General features: G+C 37.0%; 1 pseudogene; it reads left to right on the top strand.

Annotated features, from left to right (window-relative positions):
- The first annotated feature begins 1933 nt into the window (after window positions 1-1933).
- Window positions 1934-2920, top strand: LOC115872290 (annotated as a pseudogene).
- The last annotated feature ends 8095 nt before the right edge of the window (window positions 2921-11015 follow it).

Below are 11015 nucleotides of genomic sequence, written 5' to 3'. Positions count from 1 at the left end.
GCATTACATAATACTAAAGGATCAATAAACCAAGAACAAATAACCATAATAAACATATATGCACCCAACTAAAGACCTTTTAAATTCATCAAACAAATTCTCAAAGAGATGAAAAGAAAAATCATCAGATCGACAATAATAGTAGGAGAGACAACAATATACCACTCTCCAAGAAATATAAATAAGAGGAAAAAAACTGAAAAGCTGAACAACCCAATCAAACATCTAGACCTCCTGGATATTTACAGAGTTTGTCAGCCCACAGCAAAAAAAAAATATTTATTCTTCTCCAATGCACATGGCTCATATTCTACAATAGACTACATGTTGGTCATAGCAAACCTTAACAAGTTCAAATACACAGAGATCATTCAAACCCTCTTCCCAGACCACAATGCAATAAAACTGGAAATCGACAATACAAACAATAAAGACAAACATGAGGAAACTCAACAACATGCTACTCAAAAAAGACTGTGTATTATCCCAAGTAAGAAATGAAATTAGGAAGTTCCTAGAAACAAATTAGAATAATAGCACAACATAGCAAAACCTATGGGACACAGCAAAAGCAATTGTCAGAGGTCAGTTTATAGCAATTAATGCACACATGAATAAAAGGGGAGAGAATCATCTTTAAAACTTTAACACAATACCTCCAACAATTAGAAGAGTCAATAGCATGAATTTTCCAATAGTAGAAGAAAAGAAACCACAAAAATTAGAGCAGAAATCAATGAGCTGGAAAATAGAAAAATAATGGGAAAAGCCAAGAAAGCATAAAGTTGGTTCTTTGAAAGGATGAAAAAACACCAGAAAGATCCGACAAACCACTAGTAGGCATAACAAATGAAAAGAAAGAGCAGATGACAATATCTAGATCTAGGAATGAAACAAGGGGAATCACAACAAATCCAAATGAAATAAAAAGAATAGTAATACAGTATTGTAAAAGACTATTCTAACAAATTTGATCATCTAGATGACATGGACAAATACCTAGAAACATATCCTCTTCCTAAATTAACACAGATGGAAACTAAAAACTTGAACAGCCCATAATAAAAGAAGAAATAGACAAGATCATCAAGAAACTCCCAACCAAAAGCAGAAGAAAATTTTAAAAGGCCAGAACCAGATGACTTAAAAGGAGAATTCTACCAAGTATCCAAAGAGCTGACACCAATTCTACACAAACTATTCCAGAACATAGAAAGGGAGAGCAAACTCCCAAAATCATTCTATGAAGCCAGTATAACTCTGATATCAAAACCAAGCAGAAACCCCACAAAAATAGAAAACAACAGACATATTCTTCATGAACATAGATGCAAAATTCTCAACAAAATCCTGCCCAATAGAATCCAACAACATATCATAAAATAATACATCATAACTAAGGATAATTTATACTAGGGCTGCAAGAATGGTTCACCATTTCAAAAGCAATTAATGTAATCCACCACATAAACCAGAGAAAGAATAAGAACTATATAATCATATCGATGCAGGAAAAAAATTGACAATATTCAACATCCATTCCTAATGAAAGCACTTAGTAAGATAAGAATGGAAGGGAAATTCCTCAACCCAATAAAGGCCATATATGTAAAACCAACATCCGATATTACAATCAATGGGGAAATACTGCAAACATTTCCACTGAATAAGGGAACTCAACAAGGATGCCCCTTATCCTCACTCTTATTCAACAATGTGGTGGAAGTCTTAGCCAGAACCATAGGACACTGGCAAGAAATTAAGGAAGCACAACTGAGCAAAGAAGAGTGAAACTTTTTGCAGACAATATTTAAAGAACCCCCAGGTCTCCACGTTGTTATTGTTGGAAATAATTGAGGAATTTAGTAAAGTAGCAGGATACAAGATTAACAAGGAGAAATCAATTGAGTTCCTACATGCAAAGAAAAGCTAACTTGATGCTGAAATTGTTCCAGAGGAGAAAGATTTTGGAAATGATGGTGGCATTTAAAAGAAGAGCAAAACAGAAGCTGATAATGCTCCACTGAATGTGTTTTCCTTTGAAGATGACATTCAGCAGAAGAGAAAAATAGAACTTTAAGATGTTCTGAAAAACAGAAAAGCTTGGAAGAAGGACATAGCCTATAGTGACTGCCCATTACAATGGATATTAGGAAGTTTGTTTGAAGAAGGGAAGCCAGAGCGGTATTCTTTACATCATAAACTTTAATAATTGAATAAAACATGTCCTCATTAAAAAATGTTTAGAAAAGATTTGACCTGGGATGTGGTAAAGGTGGAGGTCTACTCAAATGGTAAAAGAGAAGAATTACCAAGCTAGTTTGTGCTAATATTGCTGATGTTTCTGTTGTGTCAGCAATGATATGATGACATGAAATATTGCTGCCCTGATAATGAATATATTTTTAGTGCAGAATTTATATCTGATGATTGCTCAAAGGACCTTTTAGCTGCCAAATTTTTTGCTTCAGAAATATTCTTTGACATTTGCAATTGTCAGTTTGTCATTACTCACTTGAGTCCTATAGGCAGCTAACATAATTCTTAAAAATGCTTGAGAGACTTAGCCCTGAATGTCTTTTTAATGTTACCACACCAAATGGCTTTAGGTTAATAAAACACCTTGAAGCTTCTGAAACACAATCATTTAGATGTGAAATACATACTGTGACATTTCACAATAAAGGAAATTATTTACATGTAAATATGATTTGAACTTGGAATTAAAAATGGCCACTACTAGTCTATTTCAGCTCATTAATGCCTACAGCATTTGTCTTTATGTGTTCCATTTCATTTTTGATGATTTTCCTAGACTCATGGTTTGTGCATTCCAAGTTCCGATTATTGTAGAGGTTTATGGGTGTTTTTCTCATTTTAAGACATGCACCATCAACAAATGGAAGTCCTGAAGGCCTAACTCCACCGATGTCATTATGGCTGGCTCTATTTTGAGTAGGCAGCTTTCCTCGGTCATATTTGAGAGTCTGCTAAGTTGCGAGACTCATTCCGGCAGTGCCATCTATCAGTGACTGCTGCTATTCACCAAGTTTTCGGTGATCAATTCTGCAGAAGTGGACAGCCTATTCTTTCTTCATAGTCTGTTCTTAGTCTGGAAGCTCTGCTGAAACCTTTTCACCTGGGTGCCTTTGCTGGTATTTGAAATATCAGTGACATAACTTCCAGCATCATAGGACCATGTAAATCACCACAGTACAGCAAACTGACAGACAAGAGGTGGGCAAACAAGTAGGATGCCACAGCCAGTAAGAAGTGGTTTATCTTCCCCCTTAATATGTATACCAAGTATTTTACATTCATATATTTCTAATTTTATTATAAACTTGAAGTCAATATTAAAGAGTAAAAATTATTGGAAAAAGAATTAAATGCTATTTAGATGATTTTTCCATGACTCATACTCATACAGTGCAGAGTAAAATTTCATGGAGTGTTTTTAATGTTGTAAATCTTTTCTAGAACCCATATATCTTAGCACAAACCAGCTTGTTAACTCTTCTCTTTTTCCAGTTAGGAGCTAAACACCTAAACACTGTGCCACCAGAGTTCCTGTAATTATGACTTTACTTCAAATTAATGAGTGATTCTTCATTTTACATAGATTTGTTGTTGTTGTCTGTTCTGACCCAGAGAGACCCTATGCACAACAGAACAGAACACTGTCTGGACCTGCATCATCCTCACAACCATTTCTATGCTTGAGTCCATTGTTGCAGACACTGTGTCAATCCATCATTTCGTTGAGCACCTTCCCCTTTTTGGCAACTCCTCTACATGACCAAGGAAGTTACTTTGAGGACTAAGGTGCAGCTTATCCAAGCCATGGTATTTTCCATTGCATCGTATGCATGTGAAAGTTGCACAAGTCCCTGAAGAAGGACATCATGTTTGGTCAAGTGGAAGGGCAGTCCTCAAGATGTATTGAAACAGTGGCTACATCAATGGGCTCAGGCACAGGAACAAACGTGAAGATGGCATAGGACTGTGCAGTGCTTCTGTCTGTTGGGCAGAGAGTGGCTATTGGTTGGAGCCTACTCTATGGCACCTAACAGCAACAAACTACCAACTATGGTAAAATAAAGGGATAGCCAAAAAGTCGCTGCTCTGTGGACCAGTCTCTCCTGACAAGTACAAAGTATATAAGATGAAGTCCACCAACCTTGGTTTTAAGGAGCACTCTGGCTGTACCTCCTCCATGACAGATAGTCTGTCCTTTTAGCAGGCCATGGTACTTTCAATAGTCTTCTCCAGCACCGCAATTCAATGAGCTCCTCTTATTATTGGCTCAGCATACAAATTGAACAAGTATGGTGAGAGGATACAACTCTGATGCACACTTTTCCTGATTTTGAACCATGCAGTATTCCCTTGTTCTGTTCTCACAACTGCCTCTTGATCCATGTGCAAATTCTGCATGAGCACAACCAAGTGTTCTAGAATTCCCATTCTTCTCAAGGTTACCTATAGTTTGCTGTGATTCACAGTCGAATGTGCTGACATAGGCAATAAAAGACAAATAAACATCTTTCTTATATTCTCTGCTTTGAACCAAGATCCATCTGATGGCATAAATCCTATCTCTTGTTCCATGTCCTCTTCTGAATCCAGCCTGAACTTTTGTAGCTCCCTGTCAATGTACTGCCACAACATTTGTTGGATGATATTAAGCAAAATTTTACTTGCTTGTGATATCGAAGATATTATTCTATAACTTGAACATTGTGGTGGGTAACCTTTCTTTGGAATGGGCACAAATATGAATCTCTTCTAATCAGTTGGCAAAGCAGCTGTCTTCCAAATTTCCTGGCATAGATGAGTTTTTCCAGCTTGATGAAACATTTCAATTAGTATTACAATAATTCCTAGAGCCTTGTTCTTGGCTAATGCTTTCAGGGCAGCTTGAACTTCTTCCTTCTGCACCATTGGTTCTTGCTACCTCCCGAATAGTGAAATATCAATTATTTGCATTTGGTACAGTATTTTTTTATCTTATTATGTTGCTTCCTTCATCCTTCGATATTTTTCCCATAGAATTTTTCAATACTGCTACTTGAGCCTTGAGTTATTTTATTTTTGTTGTGTTGTTTTCTTTTTTTACTACCTTCATTTTAAGATATACTGAACATGTTCTTCCCATTTGGTTTTCTAACTCTAGGTCTTTGCACATTTCTTTATAATAATTTACCTCTTCTCAAGTGGTCCTTTTAAATTTTCTATTCAGCTATTTGACTTCATTCGTTCTTCCATTTAGTTACTCTACAATTAAGAGCACGTTTCAGAGTCTCTTCTGACATCCACTTTGATCTTCTCTTTTGTTCCTGCTTTTTAATGACCTTTTAATATCTTCATGAATGATATTCTTAAGGTACTCCTTCAGCTCATCAGGTCTCCTGTCATTAGTTAAATGCATCAAATCTGTTCTAGAGATGTTTTAAAAATCTGGAGGGGATAGACCCAAGGTTGTATTTGGGCTCTTTCAGATTTGTATTAATTTTCTTTAACTTTACCCTGAACATGAATATGAGCAATTGATGGTCTGTTCCTCAGTCAGCCTTTGGCCTGGTTTTAGCAGCTGATATTGAACTTTTCCATAAACTTTTCCCACAGGTTTGCCAATTTGATTTCTGTGTATTTCATTTGGAGAAGTTCATGTGTATAGTCACCTTTTGTGCTGTTGAAGAAATATATTCACTATCACTTATTGTAAGACGTCTGAAAGCAAGCATTTTAATATTCAAGTTGTATTTTAATTAAGAATAGTTTGGATTTTATCAAATATCTATTAATCTATCATTTGACTAAACTGCTTTTCTTTTAATATTTTAAGTTGTTTATTGAGTATATTTTCTAATTTATTGTGCTTTGATATTCAGTATTAAGCCCAGGTGGATTGTAGCATGTCATTCTCTTATTGTTATTTTTATTCATATCTGTAATTTTAATAATCTATATTTATAATAGCATTTACATTTTGTTATTGTTTTCATGGTTTAGAGTAGATCTTGTGCTAAATTCATAAGATAAACTACATTCTCTTTAACCTCTTATTTTACCCATAAATTTTCTTAACAATTAATATAAGTAGTTTTTAACATTAGGTAAATGTGTCTAGGAATTTATCTGTTTGGGATGGGTTTTTTGTTTTGTTTTTAGACATGCTCAGCACTCATACTTAATAATTGTTTTACTTAGGGTTTTTTTTTCAATTGTTAAAAATTGTTTTGAAAATACACACAGCAACTCAGCATCAGAGCTTCCAAACTTATATTTTAATGACATGTATCTCATGTTCTTTTTTTTGCCACCGTATTGCTCTCCTCTAAAAGAGTCCACCACCCCTAACATAAATTTGATGCCCTATAAACAAAACAGCTGCTATCCCCCTTCCTATCACCCCCAGGAAACACTAATAATATTTTCCTATATATTTGCTTGTTTCACATAAATAAATCTATAAGTTGTTTGTTCTTTTGTAACTGATGTATTTAATGCACCAGAATATTTTTATGGTCAATCTATGTTGTGGCATGCATGAGAACATCATTTCTCAAGACTGCATAGTATTTTTATCATATACATATACCACAATTTGTTTATTCATTCATCTGCTAATGAACTTTTACTTGTTTCTATCACTAGTTATTATGTAAAGTGCTGCAATGAACATTGGTTTGCTTCCTTTATGTTTTAAATTTAGAGTTATGGGTATGGCTGGTTTAATTACATGTCTTCTCATTGAGTCTTTGGTAATGTTTCCTTTCTTATTGCTAATATTTTACATTTTAACTCTATATTTTAAAAAATTACTTGTGTCTAGTGTATTTTTGCCATATGCTAATTGTGTTCCTTCCATATACGGAGTTGTGCAGTTTATATTTTCTTTTACAAGGATAAGAAAATAAAGTATACCTCCTATATCCTCACACACACATACATCCTATACCCTCAAATACACATTCTTCTCTAATGCACATGGTTCATACTCAAAAACAGACCATATACTGGGGCACAAGGCAAACTTGAGAAAAATTAAACATACCATCTGTAAAGGAGAAGAAAGGAAATGTTCAAAAACAAATTGCATGAGATGCCAGTAACTAATCTACCTTTAGGTTTAATTAATATTAATGTTAATGAATGTCAATGGTTTAACCACATCTATTTTTTAACACATCTATTAAAAGACAAAGGGGAGCAGACTGGATTGGGCAACAAAATCCATCAATCTGCTGCCTTCAAGGGACACATCTCAAACACAGAGACAAAAATAGACTGAGAGTCAGAGGGTGGCAAAAAATGCCAAGCAAATGACAATTTAAAAAAAAGCAGGGTGGCAATAATCATCACAGACAAAATAGATCTCAAGGTACGTGACATAATGAAAGATAAGAATGGGCATAACATAATGCTCAAGGCATCAGTAGACCAAGAATCCATAAACATAATAAACATGTATGTGTTTAATGAGAGACCCTTGAAATTCATCAACCCAATTCTCAAAGAGATTAAAAGAGAAATTAACAGATCAACAATTCAGAAGGTGATTCTAATACACTGCTCTCAAAGAAAGGTAGATCTACAGGTAAGAAATTCAGCAAAGAAATGGAAGAGCTGAACAACACAAACAACTTGACTTAATAGACATTTTCAGAGCTCTCCAGCCAACATCAAAAAACACACATTCTTCTCCAATGCACGTGGCTCATACTCAAAAACAGACCATTTGCTGGGGCACAAGGCAAACTTGAGAAAACTTAAAGACATAGAAGTCATTCAGACTACCCTCTCCGACCACAGCACCATAAACTTGAAAATTACCAATAGAAAGAGTGAAAAACAATAAGAAACACTTGGAGATTTAACACACTTCTCAAAACACCAATTGACATTAGCCCAAAATAGAGAGGAAATTAAGAAATTCCTAGAAACCAATGAGGATGATATATAACATACCAAAACATACGGGAAATAGCAAGGTCACTTTATTGCAATAAATGCACAAATAAAAAAAGATGATAGCAGTATAGTCAGCACCTTAACTCAGCACCTCCAGCAGCTAGAACAGAGCTAGCAACATAATCTTTCTAAGAGCAAAAGAAAAGAATCATAAAAATTAGAGTAGAAGCAACAAAGCCCACATGTAAGAAGCACACCAGCCTATGCAACCACGAGGTGTCGAAGGGGATCAGGTATAAGGCATCATCAGAACAAAAAATCTTACCATAGTGAATGATGGGGGTAGTGCGGAGTGGAGATCCAAAGCCCATTAGTAGGCCACTGGAGATCCCCTTCCAGAGGGGTCTCAGGGAGGAGATGAGCCAGCCAGGGTGCGATGTAACAACGATGAGAAATACAACTTTCCTCTAGTTCCTAAATGTTTCCTCCCCGCTCCCACTACCATGACTCGAATTCGACCTTGCAAGTCTGGCTAGACCAGAGGATGTACACTGGTACAGATAGGAACTGAAAATACAGGGAATCCAGGGCAGATGAGCCCTACAGGACCAGTGGTGTGAGTGGCGAAACAGGGAGGGTAAAGGGAGAATGGGTAGGAAAGAGGGAACCGATTACAAGGAACTATATGTGACCTCCTCCCTGGGGGACAGACAACCAAAAAGTGGGTGAAGGGAGACGTCGGACAGGGCAAGATATGACAAAATACCAATTTATAAACTATCAAGGGCTCATGAGGGAGTGGGGAGCGGGGAGGGAGGGGAAAAATGAGGACCTAATGTCGGGGGTTTAAGTGGAGAGAAACTGTTTTGAGAATGATGTACAAATGCGCTTTACACAGTTGATGTGTGTATGGATTGGGATAACAGTTGTATGAGCCCCTAATAAAATGTTTTAAAAAAATTAGAGTAGAAATAATTGGACTGAAAAACAGAAGAACACTGGGAACAGTGGAAACAATAGAGGGAAAAGTTGGTTCTTTGAAAGGATCAACAAAATCAACACACCACTAGCAAACTTAACAAAGAAAAGAAGGATCAAATGTCAATATCTGGAATTAAGAATTAAACAGGGGGAGTCACACAGACCCCAATGAAATAAAAGGATTGATTACGCAGTACTATGAAAGACGGTATTGCAACAAATTCAATAATTTGGAGGACATGGACAAATACCAAGAAAACCACTCTCTCCCCAAATTAAAGCATATGGACATTAAAAACCTGAACAGAAAATTGAGTTTTGACAAAGGCCCGAAAGACATTAAATATTTGGAAGCAAATGCCTCTTCAATAATTGATTATGGAAAATCTGGATATGCTCGTGCAGAACAAAACAAGACCCATATCTCACTTCATGCACAAAAATAACTCAAGGTGGATTAAAGACCTAAATGTAAAAAAAGGTATCAGGACCATCAGTGAGAAAATTGAGACAAAGCTAGGAGCCCTAGTGTATGGAATCTATGGGTAGGCTAGCAAAACTAACAAAGGAAACACACTCTGGGGAAGATAAAATAGATGGATGGGACCTATTAAAAAGAAAATATATGTGTACATCAAAAGGCTTCAGTAAAAGAGTAAAAAGAGAGCCAACCGATTGGGAAAAGATATTTAGTAACGACATAGCAGACAAATGACAAATTACTAAGATCTACAGAATTTTATAAGCTTACAAGAAAAAAATTAATAACACTCTGAGAAGGTGGGCAAAAGACCCACCTTCTCACAAACGATGAAACGACTAATAGACCCATGAGGAAATAGTCCAGGTCACTAGCCATCAGGGAAATACAAGTCAAAACAACAATAAGATACGATCTAGCGCCTATTACTGTAGCTAAATTTTTAAAAACTGAGTACAAATTTTGGAGAGGATATGGTGATAAGAACTCTTATCCATTGCTGGTGGACTTGCAAATATACACAACCACTATAGAAGGTGACAAGGTGGTACTTAAAACAGATGGAAATTGAGCTACCATGTGACCCAGCAGTAGCATCACTGAGCATATACACAAAAGAAATAAGAAACAGATCATGAACAGACTTTGATCCCCCATGTTCATCACACCACAGTTCACAATAACAAGAAGCTGGAAACGGGCTAAATTCCCATCGATTTAAGAGTGGATAAAAAAACAAAACAAACCACCTCTAGTACTTACACACATAGCCCTAAAAACCAATGATGAAACCATGAAGCACCTCAACTATGACACATGTCAACTCAAGGAGGATCTGGAAGACATTATGCTGAATGAAATCAGTCAAGTACAAAATGACAGATACTGTATGAGTCCACTACAGTAGGAACAAGCAGCACAACAAGCAGAAGCCCAAGCATACAGGTCATCCAGTCTTCTGGTGGAAGGCCAGACACCTGGGAAAGATCTGCACCAGCGCCAATGAAGCACACATCATTCACTCCAGGTAAATATAATGTGGATCGCTTGATCGGAGGGCACCTCACGACAGTGGAGATCAATTGGTTGAGGGGCAGAGATGGTGTCTGCTGAGTGTGAGCTATTTGGATTTGTGGTGAGGTCTCCCAGAGAGAGAAGCAGCCCTGTCAGCAGGATGAGGCTTACTGATGGTAGGGACAGCATAGGAGAGGGGGGAGGGAATGGTCAAGTTAGGGACAACATAGGTGCATGTCTGTTGGAGGGAAGGGAGGGATATCTGACTGCCTGGCGGGGGGAGGGAGTGGTGGAGAGAAACTGAGGAGGCTCTTGGGATTGTTAGGTAGGGACAGTCTTAGTGATGTGCAGTAAGAGGGTAGAACTGACACAGGGCTTCTGGGGGTATCTCAGAAACCCAGGCATGTGCCCCAAAGCACTGGGACACTGAATTCTGAATCTTTGGGGTGCACGTCATGCGCCAGAGACTACATTGTAGAGATCCCAAATGGGAACTCCACTGGGTGAACAGGACTCTACCACAGACACCCTTGTAACCTGAGGACTTAAATCAGAAAACACATGGTGTCTGAGGTAGAAGAAGACTGTGGTACCAAGAGCAGTGTACTGTTGGTTGGTGAAC

The sequence above is a fragment of the Echinops telfairi genome, unplaced genomic scaffold (assembly GCF_000313985.2).
Source record: "Echinops telfairi isolate 266 unplaced genomic scaffold, ASM31398v2 ScPeMD7_7422;HRSCAF=8460, whole genome shotgun sequence".
Lineage (NCBI taxonomy): Eukaryota > Metazoa > Chordata > Mammalia > Afrosoricida > Tenrecidae > Echinops > Echinops telfairi.
This window is presented reverse-complemented; position numbering and strand designations above follow the sequence as displayed.